The sequence below is a fragment of the Peromyscus californicus genome, unplaced genomic scaffold (assembly GCF_007827085.1).
Source record: "Peromyscus californicus insignis strain IS unplaced genomic scaffold, ASM782708v3 Scaffold_22__1_contigs__length_63687245, whole genome shotgun sequence".
Lineage (NCBI taxonomy): Eukaryota > Metazoa > Chordata > Mammalia > Rodentia > Cricetidae > Peromyscus > Peromyscus californicus.
Window position 1 is genome coordinate 20,894,922 of NW_026294525.1, and position 26,018 is coordinate 20,920,939.

The following is a 26,018-nucleotide window of genomic DNA, read 5'->3' on the forward strand; positions in this document are numbered from 1 at the left end:
GTAAACTGACTGTGGTAGCCATCACTAAGAGCTTGATCGATTCTTTTCTTTGGGTAAAGAAAGTGTACCCATGAGAAAATGGTGGACATGAGAAACGGTGGACAGAATGCTAGTAATGTAGACTAAATTTACAACTTTAATTTGCCATTGAAATATGAATAGCACAAAAGATTGGGAACCATTCTCTCAGTACCCGATGCAAGGAGCTTCTCACATGATTGGAACATCAGTGAAGGTCTGGCCAACATACCCATTGCTTCCTTTCCCTTTGTGTCTTGTTTGTTAATGTAAATATAAATATCAATCCCTTTTCATATAGGATGTACACTATTCATCAACTGTACACAAAGACCTCAGCAAAATCAGCCATAGTAGTCTGTGAAAATCAATTGGTCATATAGAATTACTTTTTTTAAAAATTGAAAATAGACCTTTTTCTTAAAATATGTTCTAAATATGGTTTTCCTTCCTCAATTCTTCCCACATCTTCCCCAACCCTCACCCAAATCCACACCCTTTCGATTTCTCTCTCATAAGAAAACAAGCAGGCATCTAAAGATAAAACGAAATAAGATAAAATAAAGATAAACAAACCAGAATAAAACAAATGAACAAGGGGGGAAAGGAGCCAAAGAAAAGGTACATGAAACATATACAGATGTAGAGACACACACATTCGCACACAGAAATCCCATATTAACACAAGATTGGAAACCATAATATAGGAGCAGAAGACATGTACAGTAAAACAAATGCACAAACAAAGCATTATGAGTATGTGAAAATCAACTGTTAATACAGACTTTATAATAAAGAATATTATTTATTTATTGCTCTATGGGTTGTGTAGTATGCGTTGGGTACACCAATAAGGATAGAATAAATGTATGGATGGATATATGTGAAAAAGCTTTCTGAAAAGCATATTGTAAAACATTTACTAGTACTGCACTGATGTGATAGATTTCTATCCATCACAAAGAGATAGAAAAGTCCCAGGTCTTTTCTTTTGTAAGGCATTAATCCTGTCGTGGGTTTTAGTCTTATGGTCAAATCAAAGCCAGGTAAAGCTTAGGGTGTGTGAATCTATTTTCAAATGTCAGGCACAGGAAAGTTCCAGAAAAATACCACACACTGGACCATTTATTAAAAATACAAATCTAGCCCGGCAGTGGTGGCTCACACCTTTAATCCCAGCCCTTGGGAGGCAGAGACAGGTAGATATCTGTGAGTTCGAGGCTAGCCTGGGCTACAAAGTGAATTCTAGGAAAGGCACAAAGCTACACAGAGAAACCCTGTCTCGAAAAAAAATACAAATATAGGGACTAGAGAGATGGCTTGGTGACTAAAAGTATCCAGTCCTCTTGCAGAGGACCCAGCTCCAGTTCCTGGCTCCCACATGGTGGTTTTCAATTATCTATAACTCCAGTTCCAGGGGATTCAATACCCTTTTCTGACCTCTGTATACAACAGGCACCGAAACAATACATGTACATATACATAGGCAAAACACTCATATATATAAAATAAAATAAATCTAAACAACAACAAAAAATAGAAGTACTTGACATATACCCAAGGCATGCTCAATCATACCACAAAGACACTTGCTCAACTATGTTCATAGCAGCATTATTTATAATAGCCAGAACCTGGAAACAACCTAGATGTCCCTCAAGTGAAGAATGGATAAAGAAAATGGGGTACATATACACAAGGGAGTATTACTCAGCTGTAAAAAACAATGACATCATGACATTTGCAGGCAAATGGATGGAACAAGAAAATATCATCCTGAGTGAGGCAACCCAGACTCAGAAAGACAAACATGGTATGTACTCACTCGTAAGTGGATACTAGATGTAGAGCAAAGGATAACCAGACTACAACCCACAGCTCCAGAGAAGCTAGCTAACAAGAAGGATGCATGGATAGCCCTGGGAAGGGGAAATAGATGAGATCTCCAGAGTAAACTGGGAGCAAGGGGGGCAATAGAGGAGAGGGGATGGGGGATGAGAACATGAGGGAATGGGATGGTCGAGCTAGGGGAGGGACAGAGTAAGAGAGCAATGAAAGAAATATCTTGATAGAGGGAGACATTATAGGGTTAGGAAGAAACCTGGTCCTAGAGAAATTCTCAGGAATCCACAAGGATGACCCCAGCTTAGACTACTAACAATAGTGGAGAGGGTGCCTGAACTGGTCTACCCTAGTAATCAGATTGGTGAACACCCTGTCATCATAGAGCCTTCATCCAGTAACTGATGGAAGATGCAGAGATCCACAGCCAAGCACCAGGCCTAGCTCCAGGAGTCCAGTCGAAGAAAGGGAAGAGGGATTCTATGAGCAAGAGGGGTCAAAATCATGATGGGGAAATCTACAGAGACAATTGAACCAAGCTCATGGACTCACAAATTATACATCAACAGCTCTGGAGCCTGCATAGGGCTGGACTAAGCCCTCTGCATATGGGAGACAGTTCTGTAGCTTGGCCTGTTTGAAGGTCCTTGGGCAGTGAGATCAGGATCTATCACTGGTACATGAGCTGGCTTTTTGAAGCTTGTTACCTATGGTGGGATGCCTTGCTCAGCTTTGATGCAGGGGAGGGGCTTGGTCCTGCCTGAACTGAGTGTACCAGGCTTTGCTGACTCCCCATGGGAGGTCTTACCCTTTTGGCGGTGGGGATGAGGGAGAAGGTTGGGAGAGGAAGGCTTGGGTTGGGGGAGCAGGAGGAAGGATGAGACGGGGGAATCTGTGGTTGGTATGCAATATGAATTTTAAAAAAATTCTTACAAAAAAAAAAACCCAGAAGTATATGTAGTTTACAGGCTAGACCTTGGGAAGTCCAGTATCCTTGGTGGAAGGTATCGCAGAGCAAGGATACCACCTCAGATCTCTTCTTCTTGTGAAGCTACAAATACTGTCATAGGAGCCCAGACCTTGGGACCTACATAATGAGTTGCTTACATCATTGGAGCGTTAAGGAGGGTCTGACACACATGGCCACTGTGTCCTTTCGCTTTGGTCTTGCTCATCACTGTAGATACAAATATCAATCACAAATATCTAATACTAACTAGCTCCAACGCCTGATGTCCAAACACCATTAACACACGAATTTGGGCCTTAGGTTTTCAGCACATGAACTTCCCTTCAGAGACACGCAAAGTACAGCACCCCCATGACGATGTTTACAGCAGATGACAATGTCGTGCAGCTAATCTGACAAGAGAGATCAGCCCGTGACTACCCAGGTAGAAGGTTTAGGATGCCTGCAAAGTTCAGTAAGCAGCAGCTCCGCGGTCTCCAAAAACTGTGCGTGGCTGTCAGCAAAGCATCAGGAGAAGGCAGCAGGGTGGGCCATATACAGAGGGCCCTGGCTCTGCCTCACCCTTGCCCTCTCTTCCCACTGTCTGGTTAGGCAAGTTCCAGTGATACACGCTGCTTGTCTTGCCTCCACAGCCTTGTAGCTTCTGTCTGATCTGAGGGGCTATTAAACTTAAGACTTAGTCATACAAGGATGCATGGCTGTGCAGGGTTACACAACGGTCTTGACTGTACCACAGGGTGTAGTCACCGCCCCTTTGAAATGCAAAGAAAGAGAACTCAAAACAACTCTGTAGTCAGATGGGATAACAGGCAAAGAGCCTCGGAAAGTGAAATTTGGTAGCAGAAAAGAGGGATTTCAAAGAGAATGGCTATAGCCAATAAATACTTTCAAGATAACAAAAATACAGAAAGAAAGCTGTTGGTAATGGGCTAGTTGGAGGAAATGAAGGCAGTATTTGGCTCAAAAGAAGAAAAACTCTGCCTTTGATTATAGAAAATCTTTCAGAGAAAAAAGTAATTTTTTATTTGCCTTCTATGGCAAATAAGACACTTGAATGAAAGAAGTAAAAAAAGGAGGGACATGAGTGCTCCTAGGTATGGTGGAGGAGGTTTATTGTAGATGAAATGGAGAGCATAGCCAGAGGCAGAGACATCTGAGAGAATCCAGAGTGAACATGACCCCGAGCCTGGCCATCTGAGGAGAGGAGGGAGGGGAGAGCCAGGAGAGAAAAGAGTAGATGAAAAGGATCTGATAACCAAAATGGCTGGATTATCTAGGGAAGGTCAGCTGGGAAAGGACAGCCCAGGCCCTAAGCTGGAGAAGTTTAGGGTAGGGGGCAGGGTAGGGTAGTGTCAGCCAACTCTGTAACAGGTAGGGACTGAGGGATGCTGGGAGAACCTGGTGGCCAGATCCACTTTCATATGTTAAATAGGCATCTTACTTAGTCATTTGTCCCAGGTTTGGGACCTAACAATACAGATTTGCTATTTGCTATTATAGGACATGATGGAAATTATGATGAACTCTCAAAATAATGAGACTTTTTTTAATAGGAAAATATCTATTGTGACCATATGCCAAAGCTTGTATACATGTGTAGGCTAATGTTGAAACTCCAATTTCATAGATTCTCTGGTCCTATGATCACATCCCCCGCCCCCCGCCCCACTCAGGACACTGCATGTGCAAAAATAATCAAAACTCTTGTTTTTCCACTTTGAAATTCTCATAGTGCAAAGCTCATTCCCATGCTCTCATCAGGTCCTCTGACTGAGAGCCCAGATTGGACTTTAGAAAGTTTGGGTTGCAGCATGCTTTCAGTGAAGTCATATTTAGAATTCAAATCACTTACAAAGTTCCTAACACATGCAAGGCACAGCATCAGTGCAGAAGACAGCTGAACAAACTGCAGATGTGGTGAATGTAAACTCTAGGGAAGCTATGATAACCTAGGAGTTGTTCCACCAGGAGTATTCAGGCTTTGCTGTTTTCAGAAACATCCAACTTGCAGTGTAGGAGATGAAGCCTTACTTCCTGGGTGTTCTAAATCAAGACCTTTTCAAATAAATAAAAAAAAATAGATTTAACACTGCTATATTCTTTAAATTTAAGAAAGAGGAATTGGGAAGGAAATACATAAGTGAGATCAAATGATAGATTTAATCATTTGCCATCATGAGATCAACACATAGATAAATTATTTATTATCAGCTGTTTCCTTACAGGTGCCATGAAATCCCTTGCAACGCAATCAATTAATATTTATGAACAGGGTATGTAAGTCCTGCGATGTCAGAACGTAGTCCATGAATGAAGCTGTGTGAGGATATGTTTTAGAGCAAACACCAAGTAAACAAGAAGTTTTGTAACTTCTATTCTTCCATAACATGGATTGTTCTTGGAATGTATTTTCATGCCCTCCAAGGTGTAATAAAGAGGATTTCACTTTAGATTAGCCATATTCTTACTCATTACTATTCAGAATGCTATCCTCCTGACTCTATAAGCCTAAACTCACGTGACTTTGCCCTTATAACTGTATACAACTTGAACTCAAGTGAATTTTACTCACATGACCTTGCTTAACCCTCAGAATGCCCTCAGAATATAAATTGTTGGATGTAATTTTTTTTTAAAATACTGTTTGGGGGCCAGTCACCCAGCTCCCAAATAAATATGTGGAGACTTATTCTTACTTATGAATGCCCAGCCTTAGCTTGGCTTGTTTCTAGCCAGCTTTTCTAACTTAAATTAACCTTTTTCCTCTTCTTCTACATTTTGCCTCTGCGCTTTTTTACCTTTCTTTATTCTATATGTCTTTCTTCCCTTCTTACTCCTTGGCTGGTTGTGTGGCTGAGTGGCTAGCCCCTGGTGTCCTCCTCTCCTCCTTTTCTCAATCCTCCCTCCTCACTCTTTCTTCGAACCTAGATTTCTCCTCCTATTTATTCTCTCTGCCTGGCAGCCCCCACCCCCACATCTGTCTCCTACCTAGCTATTGACGATTCAGTTCTTTATTAGACCAATCAGGTGTTTTAGGCAGGCAAAGTAACACAGCTTCACAGAGTTAAGCAAATGCAACATAACAAAAAATGCAACACATCTTTGCATCATTAAACAAATATTCCATAGCATAAGCAAATGTAACACATCTATAACTAATATTCCACAATAGTTTGATGCCTTGAATAAAGTTGGCTATTGTATGAGACTTTAGTCCATCTACTTTTTAGTCTCCTCTCTCCCAGGTTCATGCAGACAAATAGAGCAGTAACAATGTATCAGCCAATGCTTGGCAATTTGTTTAACTTCTCTACGGTTCTATTTTCTTAGTGTTATAGTAGGTAGCATCATTGTCCTACTCCCTTAGGGTGGTGATAGGGTTTGCTGTAGGAAAGAAAAAGTAATTGAAACTTTTGAAACCTAATTTAGATTGGGTCATCCTTCCTGGATAATAAAGAGAAATTCATTTGCACCTAGCAGAGGTTTTATCCAAGCCCAGCCAAGGTGTCACAGTTCTAGACAATGATGCCCAAGCTCTCTGTTCTTAAGAGGACAGGTGAGTATTCTTTTCTTCACAAGAGAAGTGACTATTCTCAAGAAGGAAGATTTTTTTGCTCGTGGGGATGCACACTGGCACCCCAGGAAAACTTGGGAAGAAACTCACTAGGCTTTTCTCTGGCAGGAAGACTGCAGTGGATTAGAATGTCCTGTACCTCAATTTGCAAGATCCAGACCCAGAGCATATATTTTGAATAAGAACGAGTCTCCTGTATTGAAGCATTCTCCTACTAGGATGAAGGTAAGGAAGGCAAAAAGGTAAAGGATTGTTTCCACAGGGAATAAAAGAGATTCTCATGGTCAGAGGGCAGGGCGTAGAAAAGAAAAGAGGTTGAAATGGAAAGGAGAGAGGGAACCACAGAGCCAACCCTCTCTGAAGCCAAGTCATTATACATAGACAAAGTCTTGTCTGAAGTCTGAATCCTTTGCAGAACTATCTTCAGGCCAATGAAATGGTTCAGTAGGTAAACCACTTGCTGCTAAACGTGAAAGACCGGGTTCTACCCCAAAATCCATTTTGTAAAATTAGAGAACCAACTCCTGCAAGTTGTCCTCTGACTTCCAAACACACACTCCCTGACATGTATGCATGCACATAGACATACACATCCCATAAATAAATGCATGTAACAGGCCAATATCTTCATCTTCTAGCTTAATTGTTTATGTGATGTGTTGGAGAAGACTGGAGAGATTTGATTCTAGGGAGAGTAGAGAGAGAATATCTCCATCCACATTCTACTCCACCCCACTCTGGAGATTTCTAATCGGAGTTGTTGGTGACCCCCCAGGTTGCAACATAAAAGAAGACTTCACTTGCCAACATGACAGTTCACCATGATTCAGAATAGAGCAGTCTGCAAGATCAAGAACAGAAAAATTCATCAAAGGCACATTGGGGCACCTAATAAAGATACTTCTCAATCTATCAAATGCTGTATGAGTTGAGGTGTTGTTTTAAATTATGGTCTAATAACATAATTACACACAAATTGATTTCAAGTTCTTTAGTATCCAAGTAAATTTTACTAAAATCCTTTATATTACCATTTTCAGCTGGAATTGGGTATGGGCTTTTGAGTGGTCAGTTGGCTCCCACTCAGGGTAAGCTAGGAGAGAATGTGAGGAGATACAGCACTGAGTCTGGGTAAGAAATACCCTATTTACTCATTGAGCTGTTTCAGGCATCTGCCTCGACCCAGACAATGTGAAATGTACCAGAAACAAAGATTGTGAACACCTTGTACTCTTTGGGCATCTTGCTGTAAGGAAGGAGACAGATGACAGTTCAGTCGCGTTTAGGACAAGGTGTGCTGCGATGAAAGCATCATTCTTCTTACAGACAAACTAAACAAGAAAACATTGTTCCAAGGAGACGGGTTGCTAACAACTCTGTCGATACACCTACAGATAGAGTACCAATCGATGGCTTAGTGACTGAGACAAGCAGACATGCCATTTCCAAGAATTAAATTAATCAAGAACTATGAGTTGTAAGAAGCATAAACTCATTCTAGAATACGACGCAGGAGGACCAAAAGAATGAGTGGTAACTTTTAAGTTTAAAACCCCAAAGGGTTATTTAACATATCAAAGCAGACCTGGCCACCAGGTTCTCCCAACATCCCTCAGTCCCTACCTGTTACTGAGTATGGCTGGCATACCCTACCTTCTACCTTGAACTCTCCAACCCAGGGACTGGGATACCCTCCCCTAGAGGCTCTTCCCTATATAATCAAGACATTTTGGTTACCTTTTTTGTGCCTTTGGCCTCCTGGCTGCTACACCCGGTTCTCCTCTCTCCTCTCTCTCTTCCCCTCCCCCTCTTCCAAATGGCCCAGCTCAGCCTGGTCATGACCACTTTATGCTCTCTCATATACTTGTAATAAACTTTCTTTCTCACCATACCTAGGAGCAGTCATGTCCCTTCCTTCCCATTTTAAAATTTTTTTCATTCAGTAATAATAGACATATAGACACAGAGAACATATCTCAGCCGTGTAGGCGTCCCTGTGGGTAGTTAGAATTTGGGCCCTAAATTCTCCTACCTAAAATTGAGTTCTGTGTCCTATTCCTTATGTATAATCTGATCTAGGGTAGCTATTTAACTTTTATTGTTTCCATTTTCTAATCTTGGGGTTAATAAAAGTTTCTACTTGAAATAATTACGAGGTCAAAAGAGAATAGCCTTAAAAAATTCTCAAAAGAGCTGTGACGAAAAGTGAGAGTCAATAAATGTTACCCATTATCAATGCTTTAGTTCCAAGTTCTAGGAGGAGTGAAATGGCAAGAATTCTGGGGAAGGAAATCATTTCAGTTAGAAGGGCCTTATGAAGCTAGAAATGCTATGAATGAGAAGACATTGAGAATCTGAGTTGTTGCTGATGAATGAATTATTTTCCCTACCCTCTGAAAACCCTGAATTTGTTCAACTATTGATCTGCCGGCCATGACTCAGGCTCCACTGCCCTGACTCAGCATCTCCCTCACTCTCTTGGCTTTCCTTGACTTTATTATAACTGCCATCCACAAGCAATGCTGGGGTTGGGTGGACCATGTGCTCTCTGATGAAGATGAGCCAGCAACCCAGAAACTGAGTTATGTACAGCAGAAATGAGTAGGCAGTTTAGTCCATCTTGGTGGTGGTGGTAGTGGTAGTGTATATGTGGGGTGTCTATGTAGAAGAAATCTCTAGGGCATCCAGGATGAGGAAGCTGAAGCTGGTTGGTACTTTCTGCACACACTGTCAATATCTGTACTCAGACCAGGGGAGGGCTTTGCTGGACTGATGAGCCTGACCAGGGAAGACTTTGCCATTTCCATGTGTGTGAGGCATTGGTATTTGGGACATGAGTGTGCTTGTGTCAACAATGGATATTCACACAAGACTTTATTCACTCTCCATGGGTTTGTACACAGGTGATAGAGAGGTCGACCAGATGTATAAACAACCAATTCTAAGTGAGATAGTGCAAGTGGCCCAAAAATGCACAGGTGGAGATTAAGCTAGGTCTGCTATCATATGTAGGGCATAGGTCAAGAAATCCTAAGAGAGGGCACAGTGTTATCTGACAGTGTGAGGCTTGATGCAGGCTGTACAGTTCCAAATGATGGGAGAAGTTAATTATGTACTTTGTAAAGCATATAAAATACATACAATAAAATATTAATTGCTTCCGATGTTTCAAAAATAATAATTCATATGAGAAAAGTTACACTTAACCATCATATCTCCTGTATTAATATCACCTGTGTCATCTTCCAGTGATGCATTGATATAGCTGTAAATTTTGCTGATGCCTAAAGCTTCCAGTTTTGTTTCTAAATGAGCTGGTTGTACTACCCTGATTGTGAAGGTCTCCAGCTCAGACATCTGCAATCTGTGTCTTATGCTGCAGACTGCCTCGAACCCTGGTGCAGTTCAGAACAAGGGGACAATCGATCCTAGAATGATAGCACAGATATTACACAAACTAAGGAAACATTGATCTAAAAGAGGTCCCTATTTTAGAGAATGCCTTTCAAAGACCTGAGAGACTGGCATGAGAATGCAGGGGGTCCTGGCTTCCAAACAGTGCCAAAAAGACCCCAACTTCCATGCAGAGCCCTAGCTTACAACCTGTTTCTCCTCTCTCCTCAGCTAAGTTGTGTATTGCACAGTGAGAGGCCCTGTGCACACATGTGTTGACATCTCTAGTCACACGTGCAGCTTCCATTCATGCTTATTTCATCCCCTCCTCTCTCCTTATTCCATCCCTTACTATTCCCTTCTTCAAACCAATGCTCTGTAGCCTTGGGCTTCTGGGTGTACACAGTGACTGCAGTCAGCATTGGAAGAAGTGATGTGGGAGGTTTTCATGGGGCCGTTAAGGCAGGAGTGTGAGACTTCTGGGTACTTCATGCCTACAAGAGGAGGAAGTAATACATGTGGGCACATCCAACTGGTTTGTCCAAAATCTCCTCATTTGACTGAAAAGGGCTTGCTCAGAGGAAGAAGGCCAAAGCAGGGTCCCTCACACTTACATATGAGAGGGGGAACCACACCAGATGCTTACAAGTCTCTATCTGCTTACAAATCCCTAGCCTACACAATCAAGTTCAAATGAGTTGTTGAATAGCTGCTTTGTCTGAATTCATTTTTCTAGATTTGAAACCCAACTAAGAAGTAAGCAGGACCGTTATAAGGAACACTTTATTTACTTAGCAAACATGTGTGTATATTCTGCCATGTGAAGAGTTGCCAGTAAGGAACTTTCTATTCTCTTTGGAGATAAGAAATTTCCCTACAGTCTGACCTACATCTCACGAAGGGACTTGAAGTTAGTATGATTTAACTTTTAGTGACATGGGCCCTTTGGCTGTTAAGTGGTCTTTTAAGGCTCACATGTTGTTTGATTGTAATTGTTGTTGTTGTTTTTTTAATCTTCCCACAAGTATGAAAACTTGGAAGAAAATGGAGGAAAGAACCGTAAAAGGACGCCATGAGATAATGACATTCATAAGTGCTGTCATTTGCCACAAATTCCTAAGTGTTGATCTCAATTGTTTATATGCACCACCTCATCTAACCTTGTAAGAACAAGTAAATTATATGAATGATATTTGGAAGTGTGGCCACAGTAGCTTAAATCCAAAGTCAGAATCCACAAATATCCTCAGTTCTAAAAGATGGAACCTCTTCCCACAATTCCTAGCTACTTCACCTTACTGGGGAAAGGCATCTGAAAATATTTCAGTTCTTCTTGTTTAGAGTAATAGGTTTCATGCACAGTTAAATTCCTGTCATGCATGGATGAAAAAAAATAAAAGGAAATACATCTTTTAATTCAAATCAGTGAAGCCTGCCCAGCACAACGAATCCACTTATTATATGGGACATGTAAATTAGGAGAGCCAAGAAGGCCAAGTAAACCTGCTCTTCCCTTTAAAATATCTCAGTACAACCTTAAATTTTAACTGAGTTCAAATATACACATACAAGTACATACACATCCACAGTATTCCTCTCCCTGAGTATGCAGGCTATTATTGACTTTCTGATTCCCAGTCCAAATAATAGAATGTTTTAACTGAGGAGAAATAAACTGCATATTTTAGTTTTAATGTTATTTGTATATATCAATTATGCATAATAGTTGGTTTCATGATGGCATTTTCACACATGGATATGATGTATTTTTATCATATTTACCACTCTTTTACTTTTTATTATCCTCTTCCCATTTCTAACCCCCTTCCATTCATGCTAATTGCCTCTCAGTTTTACATAAATATTTGTGTGTGTGTGTGTGTGTGTGTGTGTGTGTGTGTGTGTGTGTGTCCCAGTGATAATCATTACGGTTGATCACAAGAGCATGTGGCTACAGTAGTTAACAAAATTACTCCCTTTACCCCATCAATCATCAACTGCTAGCCCCCACAACTACATTCTACTGGGCAAGAACTGTCAGCCACAATCTTACTCAGCTCAGAACTTCATGTGCAGCGGTGATACAGACCAGCCAGACAAAATGATCTCACTTGTGTAATAGTGGCAAGTCTGTTATGGAGGTTACCAAAAGTGCTTTCTAAAAAGATGTCATACCTGTTACACAAAGGAGAAATCATATCTGATACTGTACACCTAGTTAAAAAAAAAAAACAACCAAACCTGTTGCTGAGAAGATCATGGACCCTAGAGGGGAAGTTACTGCCTTTTGTTGCTAAATCCACACGAGGTGCCCATCAAATTGCCTTCTGCTGTTGGCTCTACTCAGAGAAGCTTCTTTTTGCAATGATCAGCGGTGAAAGCAGAGACTCATATGTAGCTGGAGTTTTTTGGTCCTGCCTGGCCCACGGTCAGGACAAATCTCTCTCACCCACCAGTCCCACAGCCGCTTAGACCCAACCAAGTAAACACACAGAGACTTATATTGCTTACAAACTGTATGGCCACAGCAGGCTTCTTCTTATCTAGTTCTTATATCTTAAATTAACCCATATCTATTAATCTATAAGTTGCCACGTGGCTCGTGGCTTACTGGTATCTTAACATCTTCTCATGGTGGTGGCTGGCAGCGTCTCTCTGCCTCAGCCTTCCCCTTCCCCAAATTCTCTTCTCTCCTTGTCCTGCCTATACTTCCTGCCTGGCTACTGACCAATCAGTGTTTTATTTATTAACCAGTCAGAGCAACACATTTAACATACAGAACATCCCACAGCACTCATAACTGGTCAGAATACTGAAAATAAATGTCTTTTGAATGCCTAACCATAAATGGGACATCTACATCACTCCCTCCAAACCTCAGAGAACATCATGGAAGGAGGGAAGGGAAGAACATAAGATCTGGAAGAAGAGGGGAACACTGTGGAACACAGAGTTCCAGACATAATGTGGCTGCTTCACTCTGGAACTCACAGCAGCTGTGACTGCCTGTACAACACTGCCCATCAACACCCTGTCATGAAAGGGAGAGGTGCCTGTGGGTCCCACTCCTCCCTGAGAAACTTCCTAAGAAAATATTTCCCATCTATTAATGTCATCCAGAAAACATAATTGTTCTCCCTCTTCCAGAATTATGAGGTCTAACTAGGAACCTTCTGGAAATGACAAGATCACACATTTTCTGGAAGAGATTCTCAGTGAGCTTTCATTTGCCAGCCAAGACAATCTACCTCTGTAGGATGAAGTGCTAAACCATCTTATTAATAAAAAACCTGGAGCCAGATATTGGGGTGAAAAGCTGAGAGATCAGAAAAGCAGAAAGGAGCCAGCCATGTTCTTACCACTTGGAGATCCTCAGCCAAAGAGACTTACTTCCTATATACCCATGCCTATATGCTTTTCTGTTCTGCATTTCACTTACTCTCTCCACCCAGCTACATCACTTCATCTTTCTTCCCAGCTCTGTCACTTCCTGTCTGTTTACACAGACCTCCAGACCTTTATGGTTAACTAGTGTTGCAATTCAAGGCATGTGCCACCATGCCTGGCTATGTTCCCAGTGTGGCCTTGAACTCATAGAAATCCAGGCAGATCCGAGCCTCCTGGGGGCAGGAAGTGATAGGATTAAAGGCATGTGCTACCATTGCCTCACTTCTAATATAGTGGCTGGCTTTTTCCTCTGATCCTCAGATAAACTTTATTGGGGGACACAGATAAAACATCACCAGACACCTCCCCAGGCATTTTGGTGTCCTTGTCAGGGAGCCTGGCCTTCTCTGTATGGAATGCCAAGACCCACCTTAAGCAACCAGTAAGTTGGCCTTTTAAGGTTAGTTTTACTGAGAAAGGTGTGTTAACGTTCATTTGATGAGCTTATTGAATACCTACTTTGTGGTAAGTGCAACTGTGGTTCTTAGAACAGAGCAGGGCAAGCAACAGATGGAAGTATCTGCCCTTATGGACCTCATCATCCCATCTAGTGACAAGATCCAAAGAATGATGAACCAAACCAGCAGGATACAGGAAATGTTGGATAGAACTGGTGTCATGAAGAGAATCAATCAGCAAAGGGGCATGGAAAAAGTTATAAAGGGGCACTTGTAAATCTACACACAGCCAGGGAATGCCTCACTAAAAATATCTGTGTAAGGACCATACTTGAAGTATGTAAGTGAGGCAGGCATAGTTGTGGGAAGACAATCCACAGTACAAAGGAGAAATTGAAAAAGCCCTAGGGCTATTGAGTTTATTAGCTTACTAGGGCTGCTATAACAAAATACCACAGACTTGGTGATATAAAAAGCAGGAATTTAAAGTCAGGCGGTGGTGGCACGCATCTTTAATTCCAGCACTCGTGAGTTAGAGCCAGGTGGATCTCTGTGAGTTCGAGGCCAGCCTGGTCTACAGAGTGAGTTCCAGGACAGGCACCAAAACTATACAAAGAAACCCTGTCTCAGAAAACAAACAAACAAAAAAGTCAAAAAAGCAGGAATTCATTTTCTCATAGTTCTGCAGAGGGGAAATCCACAATGAAGGTATTGATAATCTATTTTCTTTTGAGACCTCTCTCCTAGCCTTGCAATGGCATTCCTCTTTCTGACTCTGCACATGGGCATCCCTCTGTGCTTGGAAGCCACCAATGTCTTCCTACATGTCCTATCTCCTCTTGTGATGAGGCTAGTATATTGATTACAGCTCAATCTGCTGGTCTAATTTAACTCAGTCACCCTCATGAATGCCTACACTCCAAACACACTCATATTCTGATGTGTGAAAGGCTTTAACATATGAATTTGTAAGATTCAGCTCAGAGAACAGTAGAGGTTTGCCTGACAATAATGAAGTGGGCTAGAGGCAGAGTAATAGGTGCAATCAGAAGGATAAACAGAAAGAGGGCAAGTTGGCTGGGGCGCTGAATGTCATTTTAAGATGTTTCCTTTTATGCTGAGTGATATAGGAAACTATTGGTGTATTTTCTCTATTTTTTTGTGGAGGGGGTTATGCATGGCCTATGTATTCATTCATATGTGTGGTTGCATGTAGGTGTGGGAGCATTTGTACAGAAGAAAACCCCAGGTGTCATCCACTTTTTTTGAGACAGAGACTCTCTCTAATGAACCCAATCACTGTAAGTTACCAGGTACATTAGGCTGACTGGCCAACTACCTCTAGGGATCCACCTATTTCCACCTCCTCCATGCAGACCACCACACCTGGCTTTGCTGGGGTTTTTGGTTTGTTTTTTTTTTTTAACTGGGTTCTGGAGATAGAACTCAGGTCCTCATACTTTCAAGGCAAGCACTGAACTAATGGAGCCATTTCCCCCAATGCCTCTTTCCATTTTAAACCCTACTGACATGTGTACTTCTTCCTCATATTGAAAGGCAAATTCTTTGAGTGTTTGTGTAGTTTCCTCAAAGAATTCAAACCTCAAAGTCTATCTATTTCTCCATAAATAGCAGATGATATTCCACTACCTAGTCCCTCAGTAAACATGAGGAACTTGTTCTATGACCTTCTGGGCAGAGAAAACTCTGGATGCCTAATCCCCCTAATAAGGCTTAATAAGGTGGAGGAGTGTTTGTACATAGTGAACAAGCATCCACCCATATACCTTAAATCATCTCTAGATTATTATGATACATAAGATGATGTAAATGCTATGCACATAACTGTTACACTGTGTTATTTAGGAAAGAATAATAAGGGGAAAGTCTGTACTTAGCACAGACATACGTTTTAGGAATATTTTGAACTTTATTGAATCTACAGATATAGAACCTATGGGTACAGATGGTCAACTATATTTTAATTGTGTTGTTGCTATTATTGTTCCTTAGAAGATGTTTCTGAAGTTATTTCTTCCATGAGGTGACACTCTACACATATTTAAGAGCTATTCTTTTGAATTGGTGTTCTCTGCTATGGTGCTCCTTTTTATTCCTCCTTCAGACAGGTATATATTTGAGGTTTGATGACTTTTATCAGCTCTCTTCAAATCCTGATCCTCAAATTATCTCCTCAAATATCATCTCCTCTTCATACCCTATATTAGCTCCTTTTGGCATTAGACCTTCTAAAACAGTTCTTGGGACATCCTGTTAAGTGATACAAGCCAGACACCAAAGAACAAGTACTGTATAGTCTGTCTTGTAGGGTATGAAGGGTATGAAGTAGCAGGGATACTGGATCAATAAGTCCTAGGATCCAATGTACAGCATAACGACAATAGTTCATGATATTGGATTGTGTTTTGGAAATTTGCCAAGACAGTCCATTACAGGAGACCTTATCACACACAAACAGCAGTTGTGAGGGGCCTAGTTTATTTTCTTCACATCAGTATTCATTGTACTGTGTGGGTTGTTTGTGTGTGTGTGTGTGTGTGTGTGTATGTGCACATGTACCAAAACATCCCTCCTTTATTCCTTGAATATATGGAACAAATGAAGTAATTGTTATGTTGTGATCCAAATTTATTAACCATTTTTGCCTTTTCTCTTTTGATTGAATAATGAACATTTTCAAAGTTTTATTCTGTTTTCTTGATCCTTTTCTTACTTGCTTCTAATTTTCTGCTCATCCCACACAATGTTTTTCATTTTTAAAATCTCTAGCTATTTTTCTGATAAGAAATTTTAGTCATTTTTATATTATTATAGTCTACTTATTTGAAAGAGGATATTTCCTATCCTAAATCATCTTTAATATAAAAATTACCTGTCTGATAATTTCAATGCTTTTCAGATCTAATTCTGTACATATTGTTAATGGCCCTTATCATTTATAGTATTGTGCTTCCTTGTATATTTTGTTTCATTTCATTGTATTTTTCTTCTTGGCTTTGGACTCAACCATGAAATTTAATACACCTTTGATTTATGGTTTCCAGATCCACTTGAGGACTGAGTTGTGATTTTTGAATACTTATAGATTTATTTTTTTAACCAAATTCATGATTCATTCAGGCCTTTTCCTTTGGTGTTCCATTCTCAAAAATGCTCAAATTCTAATTATTTTTATGCAACTGACAGTTAAGAATAATAAAAAGGTCACAAATTTTGGAATAAGCTTGAATTTCCTACCAGCTACCTAGTTTAGCATCTACTTACCTCAAAAGTCTACTGTAAAGATTGAATAAGGCCTCTTTGTATAGGCTGAGTGTGCATGTTTGAATACACGTGTGATAGCAGGCAACAGTAGACAGACAATGGTAGCCTTCTTGCTTATAAAATGCTCACGGTTTGCATAAGCCATTATGTTTGCATTTGTTACCTACAAGTAAATCTTCCTTTGCCAATTAGGAAATGAAAAAAACATTTCAATCTCTCTTCTCATTCCCGGCCTGTATCCACAGAACCTGCTTTCTGTTTCTAATTTTCCTAGTTGTTGGCTACCGTAGGCCAATTGCATCTCCTGGAAATATAATTTCTACACCATTAAATATAAAGCATTGAGAAAATGCAACGTATCCATACACCTGAATAGGGAGTTGTTTAGAATCACAGAATCACACGCACATATACAGAACTATTTACAGACATGGTTCTCAAACTCAGCAAAAGCTCTTGTACCTCAGATCTCAACATCTAAAGTCAATTTGACGTTGAAGGCTCATGAGATGGCTCAGTCAATACAACACTTGCTGTACAAACATGAGAACCGGGAGCCCGAGCTCCAGAACCTACAGGAATAGGTGGGTGTAGCTTAACAATGAAGAGGTGGACAGACACAGGTTGATCCCTGCAGTTCATGTCTAGGCTGCCCAGTCAATGCAATGAGCTCCAAGTTCAGTAAGATCCCCTGTGTCAAAAGACAAGGTGGAAAAAAAAACAAAAAAAAACGCCTGACGTATACCTGCATAGGAACAGGTCTCGCTCAGTAACCACTCCAGACCTCACTGTGTTATCCAGGTTGGCCTCTAACTTATGGTGATCCCCCTGACTCTGTCTCCCCAGTATTGGGGTTAGAAGTGAAATAGAAGACTCCCCTGAAATGGACCTTCTCAAGCTGTACAATTTATTCAGCTGAATTTTTTTTTGCTTTTAATTGTAAAGGAAATAAACAGTTAAGTAAGAGAAAATAAATTCATATTAATAATTTAGAAGACAAGGGAAAGCTGTTCACACTCTGCCTTTGAGTCTTTTTCTACATACAATTTCTATGTTTATAATCATAATTCAAAGAAGAAAAGCTTAGTAGACATAGCATGAAAGCTTGGGGAACTCTCCAAAGAGTAAAGAAAATATATTTTTTCATAATATTTAGTTTACCTGATTATAAGTAAATATAAAGATGCATGCATTACAAGCAATTCTAATGCTAATACCTTAATAAGCACTTATTAATATTTTACATGAGTACATAAGCTATCAAAATCTATACATGTATCTTCACTTGAATTCAATTCCTTGAGGAGCTAATCATAGCCATTGCCAAATGTCTTAGTCTGCATTACAATTATCATAAACTGAGTGGCTTCAGCAATCAGAATTTAATTTTTGCAGTTCCAGAGGCTGGATGTCTAAGGTTAGCTCTGGCCAGAGTCCTATTTCTGGTTTACAGACAGATGTCTTCTTGTTATATCTTCACATGGTTGGAGAGAAAGATAATTTCTCTCACATTTCTTTTTAAAATAACACTGGTCACATAGAACAGCACCCTTGTGACTTCATCTCTTTGCACAGGCTCAACTTCTAATACCATAGTCCTGTCATGTGATTCTTTGATAGGTATAACCTTTGGACCACAGCATAAAAATCTTAAAATCTAAAACAGCAAGAGTCCCCTCCTTATCACAAAGAGGGCATTGGATCCCTGAGTAATGACATAGGAAGCATCTCTGAAACCGTCTGCTGAAGCTAGAACAGTTCTGCCTCTACTGACTGAGAAAGTTCATCTCAGAACACAAAATGCTGAAGAACTGGAGCACTAAGATATGAATCTAAAGAGGTAAGTCATGCTACAAGCTTTGCTCAGTTTTCAGTATTTTGTCCAAGCATGCTTGGAGAAGGTGGTATTTTTGGATACTTGTCTTCTACACTGAAATGTTGACAATAAACAGCAGCCCCACTGTCTGCAATATTCAGTGTTCTATCTTTTGTAGAGTCATTTCTTGTTAGCAGAGTCCTGAGATGGCAAGACAGAGAGTGACAAGAGACCTGTTATTGCAATAAACTAAAAAGCTGTTAACCATGTGAATGAATGAATGCATTCGTGAGAGTGGAGCCCTAATCATACCTTAAAGGTACCATTATGTTAACCTCTTATTGTCTCAAATGCTGATCAAATCTCCAAGATAGTTTCAGTGAGGACAAACCATAGCACTAATGAATGTATGAGGACACATACAAGATCACTAAAAGGAAAAGAAGTAAATTCATGTAGAAGTTTCTGAATGTAATCTATTGGTGGTTGAGGCAAAAAGGACCCATCATTCAGCTTTTGTTGAAATAATGTTTGGTTTATTTTCTGATGCACACTGACCCAATTCTCAACTTTGTTTCTGCTAGAATTCTATTGTCCTTTAGGTGAGCTTACCTCCTTGTGCTTAAAATGCTCTTCTTAAAGGAATCATTCAACTGTGCAGGTTCATTAAACTAAACCAATGTGAAATTAAAACATGAAAGATTGCTTTACAAATTGTTCAATATTCAGAACACATTCCTTGACCATCTACTTTGTGCTGGTCCTGTGTTGAGAATTAGAGTCCGGGCAGTGTGATGGCTAGGCTCCACTGTCAATCGAAATAACTAAGTACATCTTTGGGTGTATCTGTGAGGGTGTTTCCAAAGAGGATCAACTGAAGACAAAGCACGCCTTGAGTGTGGCTAGAACCATCCCTTGGTCTGGGCCCCCAGTCTAAATAAAAAGGAGGAAAAGAGAAACCCAGCTGAATGCCAGCATTCCTCTTTCCCTACATTCTAGTCAGAGCCACAGCTGAGGCAGCTCTCACCACCGTTGCCTTCCCCACCATCATGGACCACACTCCTCTTCAATGTGAGCCCCAAGAAACCATTCCTCCATCACCACATTTCTTGTCAGGTATTTGGTGACATCCGTTGGGGGGAAGTAACTAGTTCATACAGAACCCGTTCATAACCTCATGGAATCTCTGTCTAACAAGGTAGGAGATCATGGAATAAGTATACCAATAATGACAGATAAATGTACAGGGCAGGAGAATATGAAATGTACAGGCATCCTACCTGTGGGAATACCAGGCATGGAAGTTGATTAATAGATGCCTAAAGAAGGAGTATAAATTGGTCATATGTCTATGAAGAAGAAAAGGGTAGTGTCAGAGGAAGCTACTCCACGGAGAGGCATAAGCAAATCAGGCACATAGAGAAAGTCATGTGACTAAATCTCCCTGTTATCAAACTATGAGAAGAAAGGCAGATGTTAGACTATCTGACCTCAGAGCCCCATGTCCTCAATGCCTATAGAGAGCAAATGTGCTTATTCAGCCTAACCTCGACCTGCATGGAATGCACTGGGTGAATGTGGGTGCCCATCATAGGACAAACTGGAAGTAACTGTCAGCCATAAGTTCCTCTGACGTCATAGAGTCATGCCTCCAGCACAGATCAGTTTCTCACACTACCAGAAATCTTACTTGCCCTTAACTGACATGTACCAGCACTGTGGATATAAAATAAAATGTCCCCTCAGAGCTCCCAAAAGTCTCTTCTGTAGTGCAGGTCATAACCTGTCTTACAAATAACTTCCCGTCAAAACTCAGGTGCCATTACGTCCTCAGAGAAGCTCCTCCTTTTCTTCATTTTGTTACACCACTGTTATGAGTAAAGTAAGAAGAAAGGGAGGAGGGCTGGAGAGATGGCTTAGCAGTTAACAGTGTTTGTTCTTACAGAGGATCGGGGTTTGATTTCCAGCACCCATAGAGCAACTCCCAATGGTCCATAACTACAAGCATTTGTATGTAGCACCAACAGACACACGTGCTGGCAAAACCCTTGTGCACATAAAAATAAACAAATCTAAAAACGAAAATTTTACAAAATAGAGAATATTTGGCTTATCTGCTTCAGCTTATGTGTGTCTGAAGCACTTATGTCATTAATGTCTTTATTATGGGAGTGTGTTGTCTGGAGTTACGAATTCTGGGGGTAGAGGTTCTGATTAGATACTCAAATGTGTCTTCTATTTTGTTTTGCATCTATAGAAAAACAGATTTATTTTTAAAATTTTTAATCGAGAGTGTGTGTGTGTGTGTGTGTGTGTGTGTGTGTGTGTGTGTGTGTGCCTATGAGTAAAATTGCCTGCAGAGGCCAAAAAAGTCTCCAGATCCCCCTGCAGCTGAAATTACAGGTGACTGTGAACCAACATGGGTTCTGGGAACCCAACTAAAGTCATCTGCAAGAGCCAAAAGTGCTCTTGGCCACTGAGCCACATTTCATTCCAGGGCCTCTTTGGAAGAATAGTTAAATTGTACATTTCCATTATTGAAGAATGATACACAGTCTTCCCATCATTGTATTCTTCTGATAATGGTTCATTTGAAAGCCCAATTTCCCCTTTTATGATGTCTTTATCCCTGATGACTTTTGGTCCAATATTTTGTCCAGACCTTTGTTTATGTCCTATCTAGATAGTGAAAATTTTCTAATCAAAGAGGCTGGTGACATTTGGTTCCAGCACTAATTAGGAGCATGTTTGGGAAGATTATACTATGCTCTAGTTATTGTACTACTGAGAGAAGAAGTAATACTATTTTCTTTCCATTAACTTCCATGATTTTCTTTTACTCTCACTCCTAGATTCAACAGGATGCTAGAAGGTCTTGGGCCATTTTAGAGTTGGTAGCTATCCCCTTAACTCAGTCATTAGTCTCAAATGTGGAGATTCAGTCTATATTTCCCAAATCCAAACCTTTCTGGATTTTGTCTAGAACTAACCATCCCACTTTCAGAACTCCTAGCGAAAACCATTTATGCTCTGTCTTTGAGGCAAACACTTCCTAGGATTTATGACCGTTTACAGAACTTGGCTTTCATTTGCTCTCTTTGTTAGTTACTTTGTATCACTGTCACCAAATAGCTGATAGGGATAACTTTTGAAAAGACAAGTTTATTTGGGGTCATGATTCCAGGAGAGTCAGTTCACCATGGTACATATGACATTAAAGGTGTGTTTATCCATGGTAACAGGAGCATGTGGCAAAGTTGTTCATATCTTGATGAGTGTGAATAAGAACACATACTTCAAGGACCCACTTAGCAAAGGCACTAAGGCTTTTAAATTCATGTCACAAGGGCTGGCATTCAGAACATTTCAGACCCAAACTACATTATTCTACACTTGATCTCTAAAGGATTATGTGTATCTAGTAATGCAAATGCATTCGATCCAAAGTCAAAAGTTCCACCACTGTTAAAAAGTTCCAAGTTTCATCTGGAACTTTTGTTCCAAAGAGGATCAACTGAAGACAAAGCACGCCTTGAGTGTGGCTAGAACCATCCCTTGGTCTGGGCCCCCAGTCTAAATAAAAAGGAGGAAAAGAGAAACCCAGCTGAATGCCAGCATTCCTCTTTCCCTACATTCTAGTCAGAGCCACAGCTGAGGCAGCTCTCACCACCGTTGCCTTCCCCACCATCATGGACCACACTCCTCTTCAATGTGAGCCCCAAGAAACCATTCCTCCATCACCACATTTCTTGTCAGGTATTTGGTGACATCCATTGGGGGGAAGTAACTAGTTCATACAGAACCCGTTCATAACCTCATGGAATCTCTGTCTAACAAGGTAGGAGATCATGGAATAAGTATACCAATAATGACAGATAAATGTACAGGGCAGGAGAATATGAAATGTACAGGCATCCTACCTGTGGGAATACCAGGCATGGAAGTTGATTAATAGATGCCTAAAGAAGGAGTATAAATTGGTCATATGTCTATGAAGAAGAAAAGGCTAGTGTCAGAGGAAGTTACAGTGAATCCCTGTAAAATCAAAATCCAAGTTACATATTTTTTATATATGTCTCAGAGTAAACACTGCAATTCCAAAAAGCAGAACAGTATGATAGCAAAGAAAAAAATGGAACCAAAGCAAGACCACAATCTAGAAGAGCCCTGCAGCTCATGTCTAGCACACATAATGAGTGGTGCCCTCATTTAGTTCTAATGAACTTAGGCAGCCCTGCCCTCTGTCGCCCTGAAATTGATACTACGCATAATCTATCCATTTGACTCAACTCGATACCTACAGCTTTTCTTGACAGATGTTCCATATTACAAGCATCATTAGCATCCTGGGATCTGCTGAAACTCAGGGTTTACCTCCAGACTTTACATATCATCATGTCAGGAGGGTTAGCAGGACATCCAGCCTTCTACATGTTGCCCTGTCTTGGGGGCTTTACCTTGAAACCTCAGTAAGAGTCCCAGAATTCTCTAACTCTTCATTCGTCATGCCTACACGACCAGCACCACATAGGATGACACAATATCAAGATGTAGCTTGGCCCACATTACCCATGACTATAGAACCTGTAGGTTGCCCATGTAGCTAAACTTGGAAAACATTTTTCTGGATAATGCTGTGGGAAAGGGATGGCTTCTCTTTTCAGGCACTTATCTTTCAAATGAATTTTTAATTTTGCATACTGTATGGCTCATGGATGGGGTCTTACACTCAAGGCTCCTATCCTATTGTTGCAATACAAAGTGTTTAGTTTATCTTTTATGGTTTTAATTGATTAAACAAGTACCCACAGTTTTTCTTCAGTATTCTCTTTGTAATTTTAAATGTGTTTATGCTATATTTTTGGCCAAAATGAGTATTTTTCTATTCTACTTTTTCTCTGCAGTTTTATTATAAACAACAAAGCTAAAAACAAGTAGTAATCATGATATAGCCTAGTTGTTAATGTTCTCATGGAAGGAGGAGATGTAATGAGCCACATGACAGAACATAGATTAATACAAAAGGGCTAGTTTAGGTTTAAAGAGCCAAGTTTTCATAACTAATAAAAAGTCTTTGTGTCATTATTCAGGAGCTGGCCGTCCAAGGAAGATTTGTTATAAATGGTGCCCACTGTGGGCCACATATATTAAAACATAAGACCTGAGAAAGCTAAGAAAAGTTCTGGACATGGAGCCAGATGCAGCTTCCTAACAACCCCAGTCTCTCTGGCTCCTGTGGTGCCCATGGGTGTGAGGCTAGGCTCTCACAGAAAGGCAACAGCTATAGCCCAGAATCAGTGGAGTAACCTGCTGGACTTACCCAAGGGGGGGGGAGGCAGAGCCTGTAGACAACACTATGTGCTAAGAAAGAGTTACAGAAGGAGCCTACAGACACACAGGGGTGGCCTGGCCTTTAAGGCTTGGCTCATGCACTCAGTGAGCAGCTATAGGTGCACAGAGAGCCAGGCCCAGACCAATAAAACCTCTGAACAGATACAGTATGCTTGAAAATGTGCTTAGATGCTTAAGAAAGAAAATAAAATAGGTATAGGCAGTCAAGGAAAAATATAAATAAATAATTTAAAAATAATAAAGTCTTTCAGGAGAGAGTAAAGTAATATATAAAAAAACAAGCCATATAAGAATGGAAAATACCATAACACAGGATGTTCAAACCCTATATAGTGCTTTATTAACTTTAAAATTTTTAAATGGTAAGGAAAAAGGAACAATGGCTTCAGAGAGACATTGAATGGTAGAAAAAAACTGCTCAATTAAACCAGCCTATATATTTTAAGGATATCTTAACTTCAGAATTGAAGTAAGGAAATGTGTTATATTGGGGGAGAGGTTATGCCTTTGTTTCCACAGGAACAAAAAGCTATGGATTCCTACAAAATTAATAAAAATCAGATTTGACCAGGGGAGACCTCCTGAAAATCTTGGCTGTAGACATGAAGAGAAAAAAACAAGAAAAACCACAAGACAGGTGACATATATGCTGGTCCCTCTATGTGGGAACAACTCTGAGACTGAATGAGACATGCTAAATCTTGCTGGCTACAGCGTCTTTATGACTTATCATTACATGCCATCCTTTCACATGGCATTGATGGAGATCCATATTATAGTTTGGTTATGCAGTCCAAATAGACTTATGAAGTTAACAGATGCCTTTTACCTGCTCAAACATAGAGCAGAGAATCATCTTTACCTGATTTGTGCATACTGCAATTCCATATTTATGTTAATGCAGATATGTATGTTACCTTTAAAAGTTTGTGTGTTTTCAGAATACAAGGACCAGACACCAATGAAGACAAGACAAGTAGCCTAGGTGATCCAGCCTCACAGAATGGCTCCATTGCTGTTTTCTCAAAAATCTGCATCCAGGACTTCTGTGGAATAATCCTCTTGTACACTATAAAGATTTGTCACTTGAATTGGTTTAATAAAATGCTGATTGGCTAGTAACCAGTCAGGAAGTATAGGTGGGGCAATCAAACTAAGAATTCTGGGAAGAGGAAGGGCAGAGTCAAGGAGTTGCCAGCCAGATGCAGAGGAAGCAAGATGAGAATGTCGTACTGAGAAAAGGTACCAAGCCAGGTAGCAAAACATAGATAAGAATTATGGGTTAATTTAAGGGTAAGAGCTAGTTAGTAATAAGTCTGAGCTACTGGCTGAGCATTTATGAGTAATATTAAGCCTCTGAGTGGTTATTCAGGAACTGGGGGGTGGGAGAGAATTTACACAGGACGGCTAGCTAAGATGGTCCAGTCTCACAGAATACTACAGCCAGGACTTTAGTTAAGCCTTGCAATTTCCCATCACATAGAGACTGAACAACAAATGATACAGCTAGCTCTCCCAGGACTTGAATATTATACCATTTTTCACAGGGTTCCCTAAAGATGCTGTGACCCCCACATTTCCAAGAGGTGGGGTGGGTGGTTTTTCATTATCTGATCGGTTATGGATGTTTATCATTGTTTGAGGGGTTAGTTGCAAGTTGTTATTGGTCATAATCAAGGAAGGAAACTAAACAAAGGAGGTTAGATTAAGGGGTTTCTTTCTTTCTTTTTCTTTCTTTACCCTTCTTTCTCTCCTATCTAGTGAAAAAAAGGGGGGATATAGGAATGATAAGATAAAAGGGTAGATTATTGAATCTACTTTTAAGCTAAAAAGCAATGACTAGTCTCAAATGTTTTACATTAGTATGGATTTTTGTATATTGATACAAATTTAAGGTTACTTTTGCTGTAACACACTGTATTT